At 38.5% G+C, this 25240-nt stretch overlaps 1 protein-coding gene across 11 annotated transcripts in view; it reads left to right on the forward strand.

Moving 5' to 3' along the window:
* LDB2 (LIM domain binding 2) overlaps positions 1 to 25240 on the forward strand; it is a 363923-nt gene that overhangs the window by 326906 nt on the left and 11777 nt on the right. The gene's annotated exons all lie outside the window — the stretch shown is intronic.

Here is a 25240-nt window from a genome sequence, read left to right on the forward strand (position 1 = left end):
ACTAATGAGCAAAGGTGCTAAACCAAACCTGTACTGATGCCCACACAGGGCTTGTGAGCACAGGGGGCAGAGGACATTGAGACTTGACACAAGAATTGTATCATTTCTAATTCTGCATTCTGCTAGAAAACTTTGCTGTGTTAAATATTCCTCCCTACTCTGACTTGCTTCCTTAATCTTGTGCCTTGTTACCTTTTCTACTTGGTGTTGCTGCCTCACGATTACTCATAATAAGGAAGTTTGTTAATCAAGGATCCAGTTCAACATCCATTGGAGTCAATGGGTATATCTCCTTTGATCCAAATGTCATCTCATAGTTTTTCATTTGTTCTGAGGTATTTTATACACATAAAATCCAATTTACTGAAATTAATTTCTCTATTCCTTTAGGCAGTTTTAGCCATGAAAATGTCATGCTTCATGAACAGCAACAACAAATGGATATTTTTATGGCTTTTTTGTTTTTCTTTTCTTTTCAAATTTTGTGACAAAAGAAAATTAGCTTGATTAACCACAGATTATAGTTCTGCGGTGAGCCCAAAGGAACAAATATCAACTTGGGGATCTGAAGAAAGACTTTAAACATAGAAAAGAATGGAGGAATATGAAAAAAATAGAGCTTTCATAGCAAGACAGAGAATTTTCTCATTTTATTGATCATTCAGGCAAAACTTAGAGCTGATTTAATTAAAGGACTGTGCACCATTTCTATCCATGATAAGATGGTTTTACATAAAGTAAGTATGAATCACATGAAAAAAAACCAACTCCATAGCTGTATTCCCTAGCTAATATTTCATAGCATTTCATTTATAAAGCAGGACTGAACTCAGTCATGCTGGATCAAAACCTTCAAAGAAAACACAAGCAACACCATTTTGTCTAAACAAAGTGGTGTTGGTGATTAGGCAGAGATCACAGTACTCTGGAGAAGAACGTGTCTCATTCTGGTCCTTTACTAGTCCAGCTTTTCAGTATTACTGCTGCATACCACAATGGAATGTACATCCCATGCCTACAAGACAACAGAAGTTTCTTTCTAGAGATTTTCCGATCCAAGTAATGAAATATAAAAGGGAATAATCTTTTAATAGTGATATGCAAAGGAAGGAAGTAAATTTCCATCTTCTAAACACTAGACCAGACCTTTTCATTGATTAATTTTTGATGAGGCAAATTAGAGCTATGGTATCATTTGAAATATTATAGTCTATTTAATAGCGAGTCTGTATTTTATAACTATCCCAACATCATGGTGGTATTCTAGTGTATACATTACTGATTTTCTTTAGCAGTATGTGAGATGAGATTTTCAGCCATACAAAGGACTGTATATCATATATTCTATTTCTTAGTGCTCTTGAACAATGTAATTTAAAAAATGAATTAATTTTACTGAAATAATTGCAGTAAAAAACAGAACATGAAATACAGCTTGCTCTTTATGACAGTTAACAGTGTAAGGAGAGCGACAAATGATTCAGAACAAAATGTATATTCTTGAAGTCTTTCAGTGTTATCACCAAATATATTCATGATACTTTTTGTTTCTTTTGGACACCTTCTTGGTGTCTAATTGTATTATGAAGAAGACCATCTGGTATTTGTATTTCTCAGTTTCTTTGAATTCTTTCTAGTTCGATATAAGGATAGGTTGATTCTACCATAGTCTTATTCTAATATTTAGATTCCTACTGTGGGCCACTTTACTACCTCAGTAAGCTTTCTGTTGCTATAATAAATGATATGGAAAACGTTTTCTTTCAATCACACACATATACAAACTGGAATAACATCTTGGAAAGCAGTGACCTTTCTCTGGTGTCATCAGTGGGTGCAAAGGTTCTCCTGTGCTAGTTACGTATTTCATTACCTGTAGAAATACAAGGTATGAACATCATCAGATTAATCACAGAAGCAAAGGACATGTGAACACTGTCATGGTCTGAACTCCAAGGCTGGCTCCAAAGCCTCTGCTAATCAGCCCAGTTCTGCTGAGAACACGGGGCCCAGTCAACCATTTCTGAAGGCTCTTCTGAGTACAAACTCCATTTAAAGGGAAAAGGCTGCCTTCCTAATAGACCAAAAAACCCACCACAGAGGCTTCAAGAAGTGTCTTTTTCATTGACTACTGCAGCAGAGATTAGAAATACATGAAGTAAGAGGAAACAGCAGAAAAAAAATCTACCCACATAAAGCAAAGCTCTGTAGTCCCCCAGGGGACTTGAGAAGGATGATGTCTATGAAGGTGCTCTCACTTTTCTGCTTACGCTGTCCTCCCACATTTCTTGCATCAAATTCTGCTGAAGACCACTTCCTTAAAGAGCAAAGAATACCAGAGAAATCCCTGAAGGTGTCATAATAGAAAACATTATTTTTTTAATGCTGATTGGTTTGAAATTATATTTAGGCTTTTTTTTCACCTTTTCCTTTAAGTGAAATTAAAGAGGAAAGCAGCTTTTTTTTGATACTTGCTATGAAGGCTGTTACTGGTCCTTGATAATGCCTTTGTGTAAGTAGAAGCTGTGATTGCTTAGTACTTCTCAAGATGGATGTATCATGCCAGCTTTTACCCCTAATTTATATTCTCCAGGGAACCTAAAGGGAGCTTACATTTTTAACTTCCAGTGTTTGATTTCATTGTTCAAAGTTTTATTCTTTTTTTTTCTTAGTTTCATTCTGAACAAAAATTAGATTAGAAAGAACTTCAAAGGATATCAGCTGCAAGAGGCTTGTTGATTTCAGTGGAATTATACCAAGTTATAAAAAAAAAAAATCAGGTCAAAACAGGAGAAAAACTTAAAGAAGTATATGAATTTAATATTCTTCAAACTTGCTTTGACAAAGTTTTTAAAACGTGATCTGCTTACATTTTTCTCACACTCATTTCTTTTAGGTACATAAATGTATTCTTTTCCAAACAATTAATACAGTTCATCCTTGCTTAGCTTCACACTAGTAAGGCTGGAATTAAGTTCTTGAAACAGTGTCTGAAGTTAGTTATAGATGCAGTCCAAAAAGGTATTCATCTGTATGTGTAATTATGGAAGGTGATGTATACAAAGGTGGAAACAACCACTTGGCATTGCAGCCAGGCTTAAGGATGGTCTGTGCCTTAGGAATAAGGCAATTTGGGCAGATCTCATTAGCAACTTTATTCCTATCTGCAAGGGCTCTTATAATCTTCCATTTAATGACATTCAACTTTCTGTGTTTTAGTAAATAAAGTTGTATGAATCTAGAATATCACAGGAATTGTGATTGTGCAGAAAATACTTTTGGTGATGAAAAATTCAGCTTTCCACTTGGTAGCGCTCAAAAAACTTAAACAAAAACCCTAAGGGGTTAATCTGTGATTACTTTTTTGGGTTTTTGCTTATCATATAGATACTTTTATATGAATATAAAATTTTGTGTTTTCCTCAATTTAGTTAAAAAACCCACCCCTCTATTTGTTGGCCATTTTAGTCAGTGTGTTACTGCAGCAATGGGAAAGTCTAGAGAGTACATCTGTGTTTGGTTATCAGTCTTAAACACCTTGAATAAATAGCATAGCATCAAGAAAACCAGATGACTTCAGCCATCCAAAAATACAAGAAAATGCATTGCCTGCAGCCTCTTGCCGCTATTATAAAATAGAAATAATTATGGAGAGGGGGAAAAAAGTTCATTCGTGTACATTTGCTAAAGTACATGTCCATGTCATCATTGAAAATGTGCCTGAAAGTTCTAGTATAGTAAAGCCATTTCATATAATGAATTTTGTTATGCCTTCTCATTTTCTGTGGCCTCTGAAAATCTAGATCTACCTAGACTCCCATCACCACAGTATCTGACGTGTTTGCGTTTTTATTTTATTTTATTCTAGCAATATTGTTGTAAAAACCATTATATCCATTGCCCAGCTGAGGAGATGAGGATGTTTAAAAGGACATAAAGCCACAGTCAGACATAGTGACTTCACTGGAAGGCTTATCTTTTTGGATTTCATTGCTTGGGACACGACAGGCATCTGTGCCATCCTGGTTTCAGCCAGCCACTGTGGTTTTTATTTTTACAGCAAAGCATGGGAGTTGGGAGAAGATGCCTGGCTTTATCTGGTATTCCAGAACCCTTGCCCCAAAGTCTTGACATATGGGTCAACATCCTACTTAACCTGAGGGAGTTGAAAGCCTCGTGTGCACATACACCATGAACAGGCTAAACAATGTAATGGGTGCTGTGAACAACTTACTGAAACAGGGCCATGATGCAACTGGGAGGGCATGGCACTGTGGGTCAAAAAAGGAGCCAGATTGTTTCAGCTGCTGAGAGCATGGCTGAATAAAAACAAGGACTTATCTTCTCTAGTCTGCTCTCAGGATTCCTTTTTTCTTTTTTTTTATTGAAGAGAATGAACAGCAGGTTGGAGTAAACATGCTGGTGGTTGCTCTTCTGTATACACAACTTGTACTTCTGTGAGCTTAGGCCATCCACGTCTGTCAGACTTCCAGCTCATTTGCCTTTTCAAGACCCTCAGGTTATGTTCATCTTTGTATGTTAGACAGCATTTAGAGTTGTTCTTGGGTATCTGAATGCACTGTCTATACTCTTTAAGAGCTATTCCTGCCTACTTTGTTCACTCTGAACGAATTCCTGGGCACAGTTCAGCAGTTGGCATGATAGTCCATTGCTGGAAGGGAATTTGTATGTAGTCTCCTGTCTTGGTACATAAGAAGGCTTAATTTCATGAAGGTAGGACAGTCTGCCAGTTGGCCTCACTGCCAGAGAACAGTGCTAGCACATTTCATTTACTAGAGTTGCTGTGTCTTAACAGTCTTAAACACGATGTTTTCTGAATTCTGAATTGTTTGAGTATGTACCAGGCTCACCTCAGCCAAGGCAGGTGAAACACAGGACTTTTGTGGCTCATACTCTTGGAGTTATATGCTTAAATGTAGGTACTTTGGGATCCCTTTTTTCCTGATATTTGATTTAGTGCTACAAGTGAGGTCACAGACCAAGAATGAGCTTTAAGGCCGGCTCTCCTAATTTTTTTCCTGATATCATTATCACCATTTCATTCAGCTATTTCTTCTGTATTAACAGAAACACATGCTTGTGTGTATCTTTTATTTCTGTCACAGGAAAAATGCTATTATTGTTCTCCTGTGTACTAGGATCACTGTAGGTAATAACAATTTTCCCTGTCAGGTAGCAAAAGAAATGGTAGTCTTTACTCTGCTCCCATATACACTTCTAGAAGTGAAAGAAACTTGTCTCTCTGGAAGAGGTCTGCTGCCTGGACTGAAGGCAGGCACATAGCAGCCAAGCAGCAGAGTGACCAACTAGCCAGAATGTGTTCAACAGAACACAGTCCAGGATGTGAGGACAACTCCTGAATGCCATGGAGAACCAGTAACACTTGGAAATGTGTATCCAAGTACACAAAATTTGGCTAAAATCTGAAAAAAAAAATACAAATAACAGCTCCTTCTTGAATACCTCTGGTCTTTGCATATCTGTCTGAGTAAAGTAAGAATTTACCTTTTGGTGTCTTCTGTTCATGCTGCAAGGTCAGGGAGCTTACACAGATTAGAGGGGTTCTTCCTTCCTGAGTCACATTTTACAGAAGAACTGTTAAGGGCCAAGTGCTGTGTGGATACATGAAACAGAAGGAACACAGCTTGACTTTGAAATTCCATGCAGGAGGTTGCAATGCTAGCAATTAGGAAGAAGATATTTGTACATGTAAACTGCAAGTCTTATCTGGAAATCACTGAGTTAATAATCTTGGGACCTTATGACTTTTTTTTTACCAAGACCCAGCTGTTTAAGGACACTGTTGTGTGAAACTTTGTACAAATCTGGTAATAGATCAGCTGGTCTGTTTTTAAAAGGAGGGAAGGAAGACTATTTATTTCTCCCCAAAGGAACTGCTACAAAGCTATTTTCCTTATCAGAAGAACACCTTTTTCCTGAATGTTATCTCTGACATTTGTTCTTTACAACCTAATGAGGGCAGGTGGAACACCATGGGAATGAGTAATTGTTGATTTGATATAATTTTAACTTCTGTTTCAAGCCTGCACATGGTGTTGGTATTTTGAGCCTTCATTTTGCTTATTGGTGACCTTGGGCCATTTTGTAGTCAATAAGAGGGGAAAAAGATGCAGCTTCTTTTTACAGCTAGGCTGTTAGGTGGCTCAAACTCTTGCCTAGAGACCATGCAAAGTTTCTATCTATTTTCTCTTTTGTGAGCAGCAGAGAGTATTTGCTTGATCTTCCCACATAAAATGGTAGGGCTTATTTGTAATTTAGCTTTTTCTCTTAATGTTTGAATTAGACCCCTTTCAAATCTTGTAGCCAACACACAGTGGACTTCCTGGCTAAGGGCCCTGATGTGCATGTGGAGTGAGGCAGCCCTGCCTGCTGCCCCCAGTGCTCAATAGGGCTGGAACTCAGCTGTGTGCTGCCCGCCCTGGCACACAAGCTGACCTTATTTCCCATAGGAAAAGTCCCAGGAATTCCCCCAGGAATCTTTGGGCATGGTCATTCCCAGAAGGTGGACTTTCCTCTACCAGGCATAAAGGGCTATGCAAACCTGTTACTCCACTGGTCAGTGGTATTGGCATAGGGATTGATCATGTCTGGACTGGATGCAGCGTTGTGCATGCAGTAAAACCCAGAGACTGGGAGAGAAGCTTGTGTGTCCTCACATGTGCCCATGCTCCACCCATGGCCAGCCTGTTCTAATTTGCCTTCTTGGTGCTAAAGAAGTAGGGGGGACTCCCGAGGTTACAGACTTTCAGTGTGAAAAGTAAAGCCATGAAAAGTAAAGATTTAACCTTATCTGTGCCCAGGTGCAGCCTCTTTCTATCCTAGCATGAACCCAGTGGTGTGTTAAACTCCGAATACAGAATACGAGCTTGTAGAGTATCAAAGCTCAGGGAATAGTCTGATGCACTCTCTTGAATCTTAAATGGCTGAACAACCATGGTATTTTTGCGTGTCCCTAGTACTTTTCGTGGTACTTTAATACCAAGTCCTAGATGAAGGTGAATACCCAGTTTGGCTACTCTGCCAGATCAGAGACAGCTGACAGACAATAGGCAATAGGCACAATAGGCAGAAAAACTTTGGATGAGCCTGACAGTTAAATGACCATTCTTTGTATTTCCATCAGGAAAAGGGTTTTTCCAAATACCTCTTTCTCCTCTTCACCATACTTGGCTACTGGGAAAACCAGAAGAGTCATACACAGATAAAAAGTAATTTAGATGTAATATAGAACTAAATGTAGTTTTTTCTATTGTCATCTCTCAGCTACTGGCCAAAAAGATTTAGTGCCCAACTGTTATGTCATCTTACTCATGGATGTGTAAGGGTAATCCCCAAGAGCTCATCCAAGTCCCCAAGAGCTCTGAGAGCCACAAGTCTCCGCAGGAACATCATCCTCTGTGCTAGAATGACCCTTTCTGGGGAGTTGAGACAATCAGCAGTAAAAGAAGCTAAAATAAGATAGCTTTTCTTAAAGAAGCCAGCAAGAATCTGGCTCAGAACACAGTCCTCAAAATGCCTTTGTCTGTCACCAAGCAGAAAACTTTCTCCAATTGCTTTCAGAAACCCACATATAGATTGTACGTCTGTACAGCACCATTGGTCCCACATCACTAGTTTCAGCCACACATTTCTGCCTGCATGCTGCTATCTCCTTAGTTATTTCTTAGACAGATCTCTTCCCCTAGCTGTTTTGCTGTGCAGCCACACAAATAGCAGTGCTTGCACAGCAGTGGGACAGCATGGTGCTGCTTTAGCTGGCATTGCCGCCTAAGAAACAGCAGCCTTATTGCAACGTCCTTTGGATCCTGTCCCTGCCTAGACCTTCCACGTGATTTTTTTCTGGCCTTGCTTTCCAGGAGAGGGGGAGAAGGAGGAGAGTCTGTGAGTAGTAATGTCTCTGAATTAAGGTTTTTCCCAAGTAGCAGTTTATTCAACATATGATGGACCATTCAATCACAGGTTGGATACAAGTACATGCAGTCTTTTCAGAAGAAAAGTTAAACTCATTTCTCCACTTAGCCTCAGATTAATGAAGGACTGGGGACACTGGGGCATACTTAGAGAACATAAAAATATCACCATAAGTTTTTATATTTTCTACACCCTAAATGTTCACTTTGTGGTGCACATGCCATATTGCTTCCCAGAATACCCAGACCAGGGTTCTTTTGCCGTATGCAAACCTAATTAAATGCTTATAAACAAGTGGTCTGAAGGAACATATTCCTGCTAAACCTTTACTGGTCAGTGGTGTCTGCAGACTAATTTATCCTCACTTCTTGATCAATTGACTCATGCCATAATGATCTCATACTTTTCCCATTCAATCTCAGAATGTTTTTTAATGATTGGAAATCTCTGTCTCTGAAAATGCTTTATACCCTATGCCATTTCATAGACTTCAGGAAATTTCCTATCAAGAGTTTCCACCTTTTATTGGAGCTAACTAAGGGGCACTTCAAGTTGTGTGATATGTACCTCCCATAATGAACTCACTCAGATCAATCAAAAAATAAAAGCAAGGACATAATGCAGACAATTCACAATAATAAAGTATCTGCATTAGCCTCAAAACAGCAGTTCAGAGATGCATAGGATTAACCAAATACTGAATATGGCCGTTCATTTGCACCATCTGCTGAACCAAATATCAGAAGGGGAAAGGATAATAGACACATGGGGTTGTATGTTGAAATCGATTTGGGAAAAGAAAATTGTTTCAGAAAGCTATGAAAACAAAAATCTGGTTGCTTACAAATCTGCAGCCAGGAGAGGGAAGAAAGAATGATGTCGCTCCATAGAACACCAAGATTTGCTTTTTTCATTTACCATTTTTAGAAGTGGGGCAGGCTGTGGAGCTTAATATAATCTACTTTGGAGTCTAGCTCGGACAGGAATTGCTGTTTAACTATAGGAACCACAAGCATGGGTCCCATTATGCAGAGAACAAGAAGCACAAATTTTTTAAATGTATGCGGATGCTGTGAGTGAGTACATGCAAAACTGGGGCTTGAACATAGTCACCAGCATATGGCCACAGACTGACTGTGTTTAGATGGTTTAGACATTGCAGCCACTTGCTAAGAATCTTTGGTGCTCACCAGAGCATCTGAGAGACATTTGGAACCTTCCAGCTGATCTTCAGATCAATTATATTACCACAAATTCTTTCCCAGAAAATATGATCAAAGCTGAGAAATTATGTTGTTCAGATACAATTGTAAAATATATGTATTAGAAAAAAGATGATATTGTATTTCTGCATTGCCAAACACAGGAACACTCAAACAGGGAAAAAGATCCCATTATTCCAGAAGTCTGGGAAGTGCTGGTGCATCTCTCTGAAGTGTCATATGGTATATTAGTATAAACCAACCCATTTCAAACCCTGAAAATATGTGTTTATTTCTCTTCATCAAGACTGCTTAAATATTGGAAGTTACAGTTTTCCCTTGTAATATAAATTGCTACAAGAAATGTAAATTAATTTTTTACTTATTTAATTGATAATAATTACACTTAGCAATCTGTGCTGCAAAAGGTAATGGCTGTGGAAGTCAAAAGGCATTTCCACAGAAGTTTAACTTGGTGATAAATGGCTTCCTTCTGTGAGATGACACATAAGAGCTGCAAATACAGTCCCATTTTTAAAGACTTGAAAAATTCTAGTTTAGCTACAAGAAAAAAAAAAAAAAGAAGACAAGAATTTTCTGTGCTGTGTGTCTTCTTTTGGTGTTGAATAGATCAGTATTCTGGAATGTGATTGTAAAAATTAGAAAGGTCCCTTTAAAATGAAATAAAAAGTAATTGTTTATTTTAAATTTCAGTTCTTATAGTGCCAGAACACCTCAAAAATACTCATGAAAGCATCATTGATTCATACAGAGATGGTGTTAAAGGACATAATGCATCAGAATAGAATTCAGTCCGACTTTGTGTATATCATGGGCCATTATACTTCACTGAATTACTGCCAAACTGAGCCTAGTGGCTTCCATTTCACTGAGACATAACTGGTGTTTGGCAAGAGCAGAAAGTATCCTCAGAGTACCCATTTCAAATTATGGAATTATTAGTTTCCTTATTATATAGATGGGACACAGAGTAGTTTGGGGAACCATTGAAAGGTCTTTCTGGATGCTATATGCTCTACCAAGAGGCTATTTTCTTGTGGAAAAAAAAAGAAAACACCACAGGAATCTTGAGGTCTCACTAACTCCTTCTCCATAAAACTGACTTCTCCTGACGCTAGGGGTGATAATGAGAATTTGACGATTGTTCTGTGACTTGTGTGATATTTTCAGTCCTGGCTGGAACACATTAAAAAGCTGTTTTGAAGATAGAGGATACATTACTGTGATCACACTAGCAAAAAAAAAGTTCAAAATCTCTCCTTGCTCTCTAAAAACACTGAACTGCCTGAAGAAAATAGATGTGTTAGCATAGGCAAAATTACCCAAATCTTATGCCAGAATTTAAATTCACATTGCCTTGCTCACGTAAGAAGGTGTAAATTATATTTTTTTTCATATAAACAAAGTTCAAAATGCCAAATTGTAGTTGTTTTTGTGGTCAGAGTTTCCAGCGATAGGCACCATGTCTTTTGAGCTCCTGAGGACATCGTGACCACTCTGGAAATAACAGCTGCACTGTCCCCAGCAGCATGGGACCACTGCACACTCTCCACATCCATCAGTAATGTATGGATAGTGCTATTTGCAAGAGACTGCGGATTTTGGCTCCCTCGTCCAGAAATGTCAGTCTGTCCAATTAGTCCAGTTCCTCTTCATTGTGCAAAGCAAGCAGGACATCCCAATCACCAGAGCTGTAGCTGTCACTCCCCGCCTGCATTTCCACTGGTAAATGAGACGGAGCTATGGCACTGAGTTGAGGGCTGGCATATCAATATCTGCCCGGGTGACCTCTTGGCACATTTTCTCAATTTATCCCATGCCACCTCAATGTCTTCCAAACTGGTGCCATTTTCAGAGCAGCCTGGGTGAGGGTGGCTTTTAGTGTGATTGGGGCCCCCCTCTGCTGGGAGCAGGAAGGGCTGAGCTGTGTGCATGAGCTGCGCTGGGACCCTCCCTGAGGGCTGAAGAATGGACCTCACCTGCTTCATTTGGGAATATTGTGCTTTATAATGTATCCATAAGTGGTTCCATACCCATTAGCAGTGTATCCTTGTGCATTGGATCATCAAGCCATATAAATTTAGAATGGCTCAGATGAGAGCAAAATTATATTTCTGTTATATTAACAGAGCACCTGTTGTGGAACTGAGGCTGACTTTGTTGTCTGTATCGGGCAATACCTGAGCTGATGCTGGAATGGAACTGGCAGATGATCCCTTGTATGCCATGAAGCATGCTGATACAAAAGGAATCTGTCAAATTTTCTTGAAAAATATTGAACTGGTCAAATTAATTTCTGCAAGCACAGCTGCCTGCATCACTGATACCCAGGAGCTTTAACACCAGGGCTGCTGTGCTGCTGAAGCACAACCTTAGTCACACACTTTAACAGCTTTGAGAGCAGTGCTGCAGTGCAATTGGTAGCACTGATACGCACACAGAAGACCTTTCTCAATATTGCTGTTACTGAGAACTTCAAATGAATGGATGCATTTGAAAGACTTCCCAGAAAATACATTTCCTTTTCAGCTGGCAGCTCAGTTATTCATCTAAGTAGTCTGTGGATTAAGTAATTTGACAGGTTTCTTTTGTGACACAATTGTGTGTTATTGCTCTCTCCTTTTTCCATCTCACCTGTACAACTAACCCAGAAATTCAACACAGTTATTTCAAGGCACACACCAGGACCAGCCAGCAGCCACCCCAAGTAGCATGTGATGATTCTGGTAACCATCACAGGGTCTATAAATGGGTTCACAAACCAGGGAGGGAAAACCAGAAGCAGAGAAAGTGTTAAGAGGGTTGTTTTTTTCCTATATGCTTATTAGCTCAGTTCTTGGCATAAATCTCTCTGGACATGGACAAAGAGGGAGCACGGATTTTAGTCATTTCATGTCTCGGAAGATTAGTGCAGGGAGGTCAAATTTAGGTACAGCATCATATATTTTAACACAGCAGGATGATATGGCATCTAATTTATTAAGTGACCAGTCAGATTGGACATCCTGATTTTTCTATATGTGTAGGAACTCTCAGTTTGTTCTGTTTGTACTTTCTGTTTATGCTGTGCTGCAGGGTGGGGTGGGTAGGAAGAGGCTGGACTCTCCCCATTCAGATTCAGCTGCCATGTCATGGTGCTTTCCTCTGTGTTTCCCTGGGGATGACTTCCACAGCACAGACACTCAGACCACAAGCACTCGTGAGCAGGTGCTGCAAGGCAGTGCCAGTGTCCCCACAGCACTGTGAGATAAAGTCATTCTGGGAAGCAGAGGCCACACATGCCATTGTGTTTTACCTCCACCTGATCATCATATCCACCCACCTAAAATTCCATCTTTGTTTTCTATACAGATCCTGACAGAACAGCTCCAGTACACTGTGTACAGTCAGAGGACAAGTATTGATTTTGCTGTACCTGAATAAAATTCTTAACAGAAAAACAAAGCTAATGTTGGTGTTTCGCTTTTTCTCTCTTTTGACTTCTGTGTGTGGGTTTGTGTTCTCACCATATAGTATTTGATCCATGTGACGTACACAGTCAGAGCTTGATTTTTAAGATGCGCACAACCCAGGCTCTGATCTGTGCAGGCACAATTTCAGAGCCAGCAAATAATTTTTCCTATGTTTTACTGCCTGTATTTAATTGAAGTGCAAAGTAATAATTTCCTTACTACCAACAAATCAGTGAATCAGGCAGTTTTTACATTCTTCTGGTGTAATTAGGAGGAACCATACCCTACCACATCAACATTGCTCAAAAGTTTCAATGTGTAGTTTATTTGCACTTCACTGGGCCAAGGACAACTAGCCTGATCTGAAGTGTATCCTTATTTATTTTGAAGACGTTGCTGTGAATTAAGGTTATTAAGGCATTATTTTAATAGTAGGTATAGTATACATTAGTTGTGTTGCTAATTATATTATGAAAACATTTGAAGCCTTATTAATGCACATACCTTCAATACTTAAAAGCATCATTGCCTGATGGTGATAATACAGCTTCACTAGTGGATGATCTATGACTGCAAGCATTAAATACTCCCTACTTTAAAGTCATTAATCCTTACTTTCTTTGAATACATTTAATTAAAAAGTTCCATTTTCCAGTAATTGCTGTTTTTATATAACCCCAAAATGGAATTTTATTCAGGCACAAGGTCTTTTATATAAACATCCATCTGTCCACAGCATAACAGTGCTGGGACAAGTTTTGTGGATTGGGTGAGAAGTAATTACAGAAGACTCTGTCCCTGTAAGAACTGTGAACTTTTGTCCTCTGTGTAACAGCTTTGGAGCATTTTTACTTTCAGAATTTTGGTGCCAAACAAGGAATTGCAGAGTCAATAGAAGAGAATGAAACAATGGGTTTTATGCCTACTGCAGTTGCAATATTAGTTTATAAAAAAGCTCCTTCCTTATTCCATTTTTGTTCTATGTCAAGGTCTGCACTGCAAAGTATCCTCCTTTCTATTTGAACGTAGAATTAGGCAAACCTCAACTCCATGTATAAAAATATGCATATGCATATATAAAAATGTACATATATATATATATATGTATATATATCTCCTATGTGCTTCAGGCTGAGAGATATCACTAATAAAAAGAAAATATGTTGGTATTAATAAGGTTGGCATTCAAAAAGTATGAAATAAATACATGGAAGTTTGTCAGCTTATTAATCATTCCATTACAAGTGGTGTTTTTACTTTCATTGCTCTAACATCTAACCACAGTTCACTGGCTAAAGGCCAAGGTAGCTTTTGCACTGGCACATTACCATGCAGTGTACTTCTGTACTTCTCTTCCATTTATTAATGCTGCAGACTTCCTACAATTCAGGCTAAAAATAGAACTGGTTATGTGAAAAACACTGCATTTGTGCCTGAGCTGCAGTATAGAAACAAGAGGATTTTATATGGATGGGGGAAGAGATTCATGACACAGAAAAGCTAGCTGCTTATATTCTGGAAAAAGCTTTCTTTTTTTCATGGTTGTAAATAAAATTAGAGTTGCTATGTACACGTTAGTCTGAAGGATGAATCACAGTTGTTGTATTGCCTCAGTCTGTATGAATCTTTATGGGTATCTTTTGTATGAAGAAGAGGTGATTTCTTGTACAAGGAAACCTGAAAATAGAACAATGTATGGAAGTGAATTTGTAAAATCAAAGGTGATGTGACGTTTTGTTTTTCAATATAGATAGATACTGTCTTCTTCTGTGGCACGTTTTTTGAAGTAGCCTCAAAAATTATATGCAAACCAAAAACTTTAACCTCACCACTAAATTTTTGGACTTGTATTTTGGCCAGGCATAGCATCCCCTATTGTTCTGCTTTCAGTAACTTTCAGTAACTTAAAGTCAGCATTTGCTGCCTGGAGACCACTTCACCACAAAAACATTTCTAAACTTATTTCCAAGCTGTAATACAGCTGCACACTAAAAATTGTCAGCATTCAAATGCAGTCCTTACACTCTTGATCTTTTTTATAATGCTGTGATTTGTTTTGAATCAACATTAGTTTGAGCAAGACAAACAACATACCGGAATCCATCTGAACCTAAGGGAGCTGCCAGGGACACAGGTGAAGAGTGATAGTGGATGCATTTCATAGTCAAAATGAAAAGCGGCAAAACTGATAAGGTCTCATTGTTGCACAAATAGAAAAAGCTAACAGTTTGCATATCAGAAATATCAGGTGTTAGGATTTGACTCAGAACTGCTGAATAGGAGCTTGTTTGCGTTTGGAGAAATAGAGAGGAAGGAAATGTCATGCAGCAACATCACACGTGGTAATGATGGGAGATGGCAAACAAGGAAATAGACCTTTCCCATGCTGTTTCCTAGAGATACTGTTTGGACTGGCTGTGATGGTGGATTATTAAGGAATTCTGATTATTAAATATCTGTGCTTGGCAAAGAATAAGAGAGCAACGAACCTCTTTTAAGTGCATGACAGCCTCCTAAGTCACCCTTGTTTTGTCCTTAACTTGGTACTGTGTAAGAAGTAAAATTAGTGATTGTGTTAGAAGCAGAGGTAATAATATTGAAATGAGAACAAATTGTAAGCTCTATGATTTTTGAACTATCTAGAGAAAATGAAATTAAGAAAGCTTTCAAATGCCATGTGCTTTGCAGCAGGCCACTGAAAAACAGTGAGATAAAACAATACTGTGCTTCTCTAGCAATTCGTAACCTATAATTGGATTTAAAAAGGAGGTATTAGTTCACAGGACAAGGCTTAAGTAAAAAATACTTTGTTCAAGGTGCTCAGTTCCTCCTCTTAATTAATACAGACCAGCCTTAAACCTTACCTAACAGTGGAACTGCATCCAAATCTAGTAAAGACTGAAATTAATGAATCTGCTCCAATTTACATTAAAATTTAATTTTGTCCTGACAAGCTCTCTGAAATTGATACTCACTGCAATACTGAATGCAGTATAAAAGATCATATCATGCAGTCAACATGATGCACTTTGCAATGTAATTTAACACTAATGTTAAATTAAATTACAAAGATAAATTTTATGGTCTCTCTTAAAATCATTTAAGAGCTTAATTCTTATCTGAGATGTGTAAGACACAAATCTTTCCTATTGATCACTGACTATATAGATAATCATGAGAGAAAAATCACAAAATATGATGGGCTGTCCAAGGCTTTTCTTTATGATACAGACTTGTGATTTGATGTATTAGTCCTTTATTGCAACTAGGATCTCTGCCGAGGGAAAAGGCTCAAGTAGGTTGTCTTTGCTGAGGGAAACGCTAATCTGTACAGTTTGGATAAGACCAAATTGCACCAGGAGATCCATGAAGAAGATTTAGACAATGTTAAACAAGATTTGGATGATTCAGATTGTAGATTTTGGCCTTCAGAACTAAACCCATCAGGAGGAAGATGAGACTCTTCCTGTAAGTCCTTTTATTTTCATTAGCAGAAAATACATATAGCAACTGGATGCAGTTTGCCTCTGCCATTGGGATCCAGGAATATCTACTGATGTTATTGAAATCAAGTGCCCTTACTTTGTCTGATTTGTCATCAGGGGAAGGGAAAGGAAGCAGATAACCTACACTATTCACTTTGGTGTAGGAAGAACTGTGAGCCCAGCTGGTGGAAACAAATTTAAAAGCCCGTAAGACTTGTGTGTGATACTGTTGAAGGAGGCGGTTTTCAAAACATCTCCCCATTGTACAGAAGGTGAATAAGAAAAAGAGCACTTGCTGAAAGGACATTCTTTTAATGTCTGGGTAATGAGAGGAAGAGTTTAAAGTTGCAAAGTTCTTGCAAAGAATCAAAAAAAATAGAAATAATTTTTAAAACGGTATTAGAACTTCACAGAGAGAAGCAAAATTACCAACAGTGGTGCTCCTTTCTAAGCCCTTTCTAAACAATGGGTCTTAAATAAAAAGATTAAGCAAAATAGCATGGAAAAACTTTTCAGAGTGGGGGGGGAGAGGGTTATCAAATAGTAATAGCAATGACTGAGAGCCCTAAAATATTGTTTTTAATGCTTAAAAATATTCTGAAACAGAATTCCTTCCAGTACATGCTGTAATGATGAGCGTACTGACAAAAGTGATAACTAAATAAGTTATATGTCAAAGTCATCTCCACAAATGCACTCCAGCTTCCCCTTGGACAAGGAAAGGAGAGCACATCTGTCCAGTTCAACATTCATTATGTGGCATCTTGAAGGTGCTTCACACCACTCGTTCCTTACAAACTGAAGATGTCGGTAAGACTGATCATATCCACTGTAAGAAATACTTAGCTTAATACAATATGATGCTAAATAGGCCCTCAAATTATGTTCTTTTCAGGGAAGAATGTGCTCAGCTATCTGCACTGCATTTCACCAGCAGCTCTGAAGGAGCAGGGAGATTGACAAGAATGCTTTCCTGGCTCTGGAACTGTAAAGCCAGAGCCCTTCTGCTAGCCTGGGCACACTGCAGGGAGTGAGGAACCTGCAGTTCCTGCTGGGATGCAAGGAGGAAGAAACTTTCTGCCCTGTAGAGGAGGTTGGGTTCCCTGCTGACAGTTTTGATGCTGTCATGGTGCCACCACGAGGAAAGGCAGAATTAATAGCTACAAGAGCTAACAAAGTTTCCATAGTCACCTGAATTGCTCCAGAGTGCATGGAGGAGAGGACAACAGTGCAAGTTGTTATGTAGCTGATATGTAAAGGAGGGGAAGGAAAAAAAAAAGAAAAAAAGGAAAAAGAAAAAATAAAAAAAAAGAAAGGAGAAATTGGGGTGCAACACTCTAACTAGAATTAGCTGCAGTGATGGTGATAGCTGTGCTCAGATCTGTTTCATATCCACTCATAGTTATTTGCCTGAAAAAACATGTTTTTTAAGCTTAGTCTTACCTGAAATGAATGCTGCTTCTTTCTATTATCACTGTTGCTGGGAATTGAAATGGCTGCAGATACAGAACAGTGTAAAAACATGATGAGCTATGTAGCTTGGGAGCAATTGAGCAGCTGAATACTGCATTATTGAGAAATCATTTGCTACCTCTGGGTGTTAGTGAGAAACTGGAGAGTCCTAGACTGGCATTCAGGGCATAGCATAGGATGAATAAACATTACTGAGTGCTGAGTATTTGCTAGTGAATCCAGCATGTAGCTTCAGCAGTTGTGTGTCATCCCACTGCATCCTCCAGGGTTGGCAACACACACAAAAGGAATAGCGAACGCCAGAAGCCTTGTGGCAGGATTGTTTACTAAATAACCAAATTATCAATGAAATTAATGACATTTTGTATGATGTGCAGCAGGCAAAACAGCCATATTTTCAAGTGTCAGCATGTGAGAACCATTTAAATATATATCAGTAGTCCTCAAGGGACTTGTAGATAGGCACATGAAATTGTTGCTTTCATGTGCATACCTGTCTATTGCCAAATTATTCCTGACTCAGTATTTTTCCTCTTATCTAGTTAAGATAGGAATCTCTTTAGAACAAGGGGCTCAGTATTTTGTAAAATATATATACATATCTGTCATTTTACAAATAACAAGCTGTAGATGCAAATGATCACTAATATTGCAAGTGTTAAGCTGGAAATTCTAATTCCTAGCTTCTTAGGTGATTGCAAGTACTAATATTTCTTGACTCAGCATGGTATCACAAAACATGGAGCCTTCTCCTGTGCTGAGTGGCGGCTATTAAGTATATCCTAGACTCTGTAAATCTCAGGTTATGGAATTTGTCCCAGAATCTGCTTTTGCTATGGTATTGTGCTGCAGAAACTCATCCTGTATTCTTTAAAGCTAACACAAAATATCCACTCCATATGGTTTTGGAAATGTACTTAAGATACGAGCCAAGTTCAACCTGATGCAATGCTGTCTTGCTGAGCCCTGAGCTAGTCTAAAACAATTTCTTTAAGCATGCCTATACCATATTTCCAAGCAGTTTCCCACCTCCTTGTAGATTACAAAACTCATGTTATTTCCTACCTACGTAGCAAAACCAAGGACTTCAGTCTGTTTTTACACAGACAATTTTAAAAATCTTTAGCACAGAAGGAATTGGAAATATGGAGAGAACAGTAGTCACAGTAAACAAGCTAGGGATTACTCTCGGGTATTGAACTACTTAAGCTATTGGGGTTAAGAGCTGGCTTTTCATTCTGTCCCAAAGATCATCTAAGGTTTCACTAAAATGAATGACCCTGTGCAGACTGGATTTTGAATATTTGGGTTAAAATAACTGGGTTTAGAATGTAAGTTGAAGCAGTTACTGTATTTGCTGCTTGCTACACTAACTACTGTCAAAATTGAACATTTATTTATTCCATGTATATCATTACATGGGATGTACAATGAACATTTATTAGTTCCACATCTCAGCAGGAGTGCACAGTGGCTCTTCAAAAAGGGAAAGCGGGTAGCAAGAATAGTAAGTTGAGTGATGGGAATCTCAAAGCCCCTTCTTTTGGCTTAAAGTTTATCTTGCAGAGAGGGACCATGGATATAGCTGAACCACTGAAATGTACTGACAGAAGAGACTTGTATTTGATGTGACAAACTGGGCAAGAGCTTAAAACAAAGCGAAAGCATTCCCTTCTAGAAAACAAGTATGGAAAAAAAAAACTAATTTCTTTCACTTCATAAAAACCCCAAAACGTTTCTCATTTATATCTCCATGCTTTTAATGGAAAACAAAGATGGTTTTTAAGATGAAAATGTTCTGTATTCACATGTGATCCTTAAAAAACACATGCTATTTTGAGCAGTGAATTGCAAGCCGGCCAGCGAAAGAAGCAGCAATATGTTCCTAGGAAATTTTCATTCCTCCCTCTGTTCTGCAGTGGAATGAAACTTACATTAATTCTGAAAAACAAGCATGAGCAAAGAAATTTAAAATCAGCTATAATCTTTCTCTGTTTCTAACTCCAAAGAATGAGCTGTATTGAGGACTGCAGCAATGCTTTCCTGTTTCAGTGACATGCTGCTGGGGGTCCAGGGCATTCATACAGAGATTTGAAACCACTCCAGGAAATCAAACTTCCAGGTATAGCATTTTACAGGGCCTGGAAAAATATCCATAGTGTGTCCCCTTCCTCACTGCAGGTGTATCAGTAACATACTGTGGACCTCTGGAAACATGTACCTGTGGATGGGCATAAAACAGTGGATGTGGATGTGCAGAGACATTTCAGTTCTTTTCAGAAGTCTTTCCCCACTGAAGAAATGGGACATTTCCCAGGGAAATGCACTGGGGCCAGAATTCCTGTAGCAGCATTAACTGGAGTTGTTTTCTCTAGAGCACACAGAAGGTGTGCAGAGGGAAGACTGCATTTCAGCATAGAAATAAAATGTCGTTGTGTTTAGATTTCTTCGTTAATAACTCAGTCTTTGTGGAAGATAAAAAATGAGCTCTAAAAGAAAGCACTGAACCTCTTCAAGGCTGCACATTGTATTCTAGATATACCTTCTCTGTCAACATCCTACCTGAATATTAGCTAATGATTAATTCTCCCATTCAAATGGGGGTTTTGTCACTTTTAAGAAGGGTTGTAAATCAACATGTGCTCCGAATATGCAACAGTTCCTATAATTTTCGAGTGATTAATACAGGCATTTGATCAAGAGAAGCTTCAAGCATCAAAGAGTTAAAACTACGTTTCAGTAGAACTTCAGGGAACACTCATCACTGCATGGTTCCTTGCTGGTTCATTCAGAAAAAAAAACTGATGTTACATTATACATTAACATTTGTAACTGTCATCTACATGAAAAATTGTAGCTATTTCCATTTTTTAATTGTACTTAGTGAAACTTTTATGTATACAGACAAAATGGGCAGCCGTGGGAAGATACTTAAAACTTGCTGATTTTAGTAGCCCATGGCACTTGATGGTCACCTGCCTTACTGACCAGATATGTTTCCTGATTTAAGGCTGGCTGATTATATAGTGTCACCAGCTAAATATGGCAAGACTCGAGGCTCGCCGATTTCTCTTTAAAATGCAAAAAGCATTGAAAAGCTGTTCGGCTGCCGTTCCTTTGTGCTGCTGGCACGGAGGCAGGGGAGCCTGTTCGCTGGGGCAGCCCTGCCACCTGCAGCTCAGCGCCGGCAGGAGCGCATTGCCCGCACCGAGCGCCGGCAGCCTTCCCCACCGCAAACACAAAAACCCTCGTGGAGACAAGAGCCTGTGCTGAGGAGGGTAATCGCTAATTAAATTAGAAATAGAAGACGTTAGCTTATGACATGCAAAAGGTAAAAGAGAGCTTTCACATTGGTCTTTCCTGCAAATCTTCAGTGCTGCCAGGATTAGCATTCGTTCTCAGAATGGAATAAAAATCCAGCATTAGAACAAAAATCGTAAGGCTAAAATTATTCTTGGTGTGATTGGACTGATCTTAGAGCTGAATATGACCCCTGACTGATGATGGCCAGTTTGGGCTCTGCTGATATCTGAGATATTACAGGAAATTGTGTGTGGATCCATATTCTCAGAACCCTTTAACTCCTGTCTGCAGTGCCACCACTATCTCCTCATATAATTCCCTCTTGAAGCACACTGGTTTTTGAAACCTGTAAATGTTAGTCTTCCCCTAAAAAATAAAAATAAAAAAAAAAATCATTAAAAAATAAATCCAGATGTGTTTTACTAACACCAAAAGAAAAAAAAAAAACAAACAAAAAAAAACCAAAAAAAAAAACCAAAAAAACCAACTCCCAAATGTGCTTTATTATGTTCCTTATTTTCACTTTGCTGAGCCCCAAGGGAATTACCATTTTGTCAAGTTGGATACAAGCCCTCTAATTGATGAATTGTCCATAGGATCCATATGGAACTCCAGGAAAGTCACTGGCAGTCTGTATAGCACCAAAAGGGGTGCATGAGTCCAGGTGTGTCCTGGGCACCCACAAGAACAGGCTGCTCATGTCAGTGATCTCTCTGTGTGAAGCACTGTGCTCATCCCCAGAGCTGGCTCCACCCCACAGCTCTGACAGTGGAACAGTGATGAGCAATGGTCAGACATCAATGAGCTCAGATCAGATGGCTAGAAACTAATTCTAATAATATTGGGTTACTAAGCATAATGTGGAGTTCTTTCAGTGGGTTTTGGTACTGCGGATGGAAAGTACATAATCTATTATGATACACATTGTTCCAAGTACGTTTTAAAAGCTAAAACAAACAATTTTTCTTTGAACTTTAGGGCTTCTTCAACTGCACACACAATTAAGACACATTCTAATGTCTGAAGCATCCACATGGAGCTTTGTCCTTCTGGGAACAGGAAGAGCAGTCTGGTGGATGAGATCCAGCATCATCTAGGGCATTTCAGCTGGCTCTAGACACCTGTGCACAGGCAAATGGATCCCACCTCTAGTGTTGCCTAAACGTGGACCTCAGAAATATCTGTCTTGTCAAGCATTGCCACAAAAACCTCTGTATTCATGGGAATGTAGAAATTATTTCTGTAATCATACATTGTCACCGCTTTAAATTCTTGAGGTCTTTAGGCTATTTTCTTGGGTGACTGATTTCAAGCTGTGAATAAACTGCTTGTAGAAGAGATTGGTTTTGTTGGTGTTCCAAATATTATTAATATAGTACTATAGTAAAAACTAGTACATTTGGTATTATCCAGTGCTTGTAAAAACGTTAAAATGGATGTTTTGAAGAAATCTCACAGAGGGAGACTAGATGATCTGTGGGGAATAGACAGTTCAAGCCTCAGGCTTCTTCTATATGCCAACGAATGCAGGACTATAAAACATTTCATTAGCTTTGTTTTAAGAATGCACTCTGTCAACCCAGCCTGCCAGTTACCTGCTCACCAGTGGTTAAAGACAGCAGGTGGTTTTAGCCAATCAAGCTTTTAAATGCATCTTGTCCCCTCGGTTTTAATCTGGATTTTTTGAAAAAACCAAGCTACTGATTGTCACTGGCAAGTTCCTTGGACTCAAGATAATTGGAGCACAATCATTTCCTTTTTCAAGGATTTGGGTTTGAGTCACTTTAGGTTTCAAGTAGGTCTCAAAGGTCACTGAAAAAGACTGTGAGATTCAATATCCATCATTTTTAATCCAGTTCATTTTACACTTATGCCCAATTCACAGGAGCGAGATGCATTTAAAATTACAGAGTTCAATGCCCTTCTATTACTCAAGTATCCAAAGCTGACCTTACAATTTTCAGACTTTAGAGGAAGGAAATGGTTGTGAATTCCCCAAAAACCAGAAGAATTCATGGGTGGGTTACAGCTCCCAAGTTTCCAGAAAATGAGACTTTCCCATGTCCTAGAGTAGGGCCCTCAGTGCCCATATTTTTTTCTCTACGCAAGTGAGATCAGTCAAGCGTTTCTACATATTGGGTCTGTATTCCATTTTAATCTTGTGTGTGAAGTGAAAGAGATTATATACAGTATTAACAGTCAAGATATCCACAGGCAGTGGGGACAGCATAGTTCTCTGTGCACATTATGGTTGGAGCACAATAGCAAACATCTTTGCCAAGATGATAAAGAAAAAACATTCTCTTTGTTGCCAATAATAAATATCTAGGGAAGAGTAAGGATATAATGAATAAAGCATCCCTAAGGAAATGTTGGAAGAACCTACATATATATTTACATATTTTTAGTCCCAGCAGCAGCAGAGCTATGTAATTCTAGTGCTCTGCCCAGGGTAACTAGTTTGTTCAGAATTATCACAAATATCTTTTTCATTCTTGCTGCTATCAGCTCCTAATGAGAAAATTTAGGCAGCCGTGCCAGAAACCCAGACTTTTGAGAGTCAAAACAATGGTGTCCATTATGATAACAAATCTCTTTCTCTCTTACATACACACACATATACATAAAACCTGAGCCAGCTCCTGCACATTTCAGAATAAATTGAATACAAATTCAACATACAACATGTTTTTCACAGCATAAACTGGATCCTGAATATATTTTAAAACCTGGTGATCTTAATTTTTGTTAGAATATTGAACTAGATGAAAATCCAAGCCCCGACTACACTATCTGATAGCAGCTTTCTGTCTTTTAAATTATCTTGTAGATATTTACAAAAAATATGTAAAAACTGTGTAGGAAAAATGTCAATGAGGCAACAGCAGAATCAATTTCTGCAGTTGGAAAAAAATAATTTCTCATACTGAAGCTCTTCATTCTCCCTGCTGCTTTATGTTATCTCTGTTTTAACTGCTGTTAATGAAAGGCTCATCAAACAGCAGTGCCAATACACAGTAATATTTAAGTGCTGAATTAGTCTCAGTCCTCATGGCAGCTCCCTTTCAACTATTTTCTCTGCATACTTTGCATCTCCATTTATATGAATGAGAGAAGGGTGCACGTGGGGAGAATGGAGCAAGCGTTGCTCAGCTCTGCAGCCCAGAGAGAAGAATTTGTCTCCTGTCTTATATATTTGCAAAAGAATGAAGGGAAAACGTCTCCTGCTGAAGTAAATCCTACATACTCCTTCAGCAAAACTTCCTAAAATTAAGTAAATAATTCAAAACAAGACTTTGTTTAAGTTATACCTTTCTTCAGTTACCATTCTAACTTCTAATAATTTGATCTCCTTGTTGCCCTACTTCACTTGGTAAAACAAACCAAACCTGTCCCTGCTTCTAAACACAGTTCTACTTTGAAAAGTGACTAAAAATGGCATGCAGGCCCCATGCTTATTCTGTGCCAGCAACTTCCTTATCATATGTGCTCAGTTTGCAAGTAAGGAACCATTTCCTCCAATGTGCCAGTCCTACAAATTTCAGGTAGGACTTGTAGGTCAACCCAGATTTTTTCTCCTCATTTAGGATGCCTAAAAATCAAGGCTCTGGCAAACGAGAGTAAACCCTCAGTTACACGTGTGCAATTTTGTAGCCTTCTATGGCTTTGAGTGAGGTTTAATGGCTGGAAATGATTGTGTGGTTATAAACAGCAGAGAACAGAAAGCAGCACAGTGCTCTTTCTGCTGGATCTGCTGTGCTAACAGGAGTAGAAAGCAGTGAACAATTATTTTAATTATTAAGTGAACACAGAGAAAATATATTAGACTCTATTTAAAAAAAAGATGTTTGAAATTCCATGTTTTTAGAAATCTCTATCTTATATATCCAAGCATTCAAGCAGACAAGAAAAATAAAATGCTTCTTTTTTTCTCATGTGTTATTCATATGATAGGAAGAGAATTTATAGTCCTCATATAACAAAAAACACCCAAAATTATCTGGATTATTTTGCATGCAATATCAAAATAAAAGATCATTTTTAAGAAGTTCTCATTGTGGTGTGTAGCAGGCCAGAAGAACACATTTTGCTGTATGGGAATGATAATCCACTGTGAGCATTGTATTCTTGATTAATCTTTGAAACTTCGGCAATGAAGCATGAACATTTTCTAGTCTTCTGAAACCTCTGTAGCCTGGAAGACTAGAGTTGAAGTTTATCTGATATATCCAAAGATTACCTAGGATAATAAATAACAAGAAAAATTTTTCCCAATTCAGAGTTTTGATTTGCAATCCATGTGCAGATTAAACTGAACTTTGCAAGGCATGCTGTGTTAGCAAGAGTAAAA

This window comes from Poecile atricapillus, chromosome 4, assembly GCF_030490865.1.
Source record: "Poecile atricapillus isolate bPoeAtr1 chromosome 4, bPoeAtr1.hap1, whole genome shotgun sequence".
Classification (NCBI taxonomy): Eukaryota; Metazoa; Chordata; class Aves; order Passeriformes; family Paridae; genus Poecile; species Poecile atricapillus.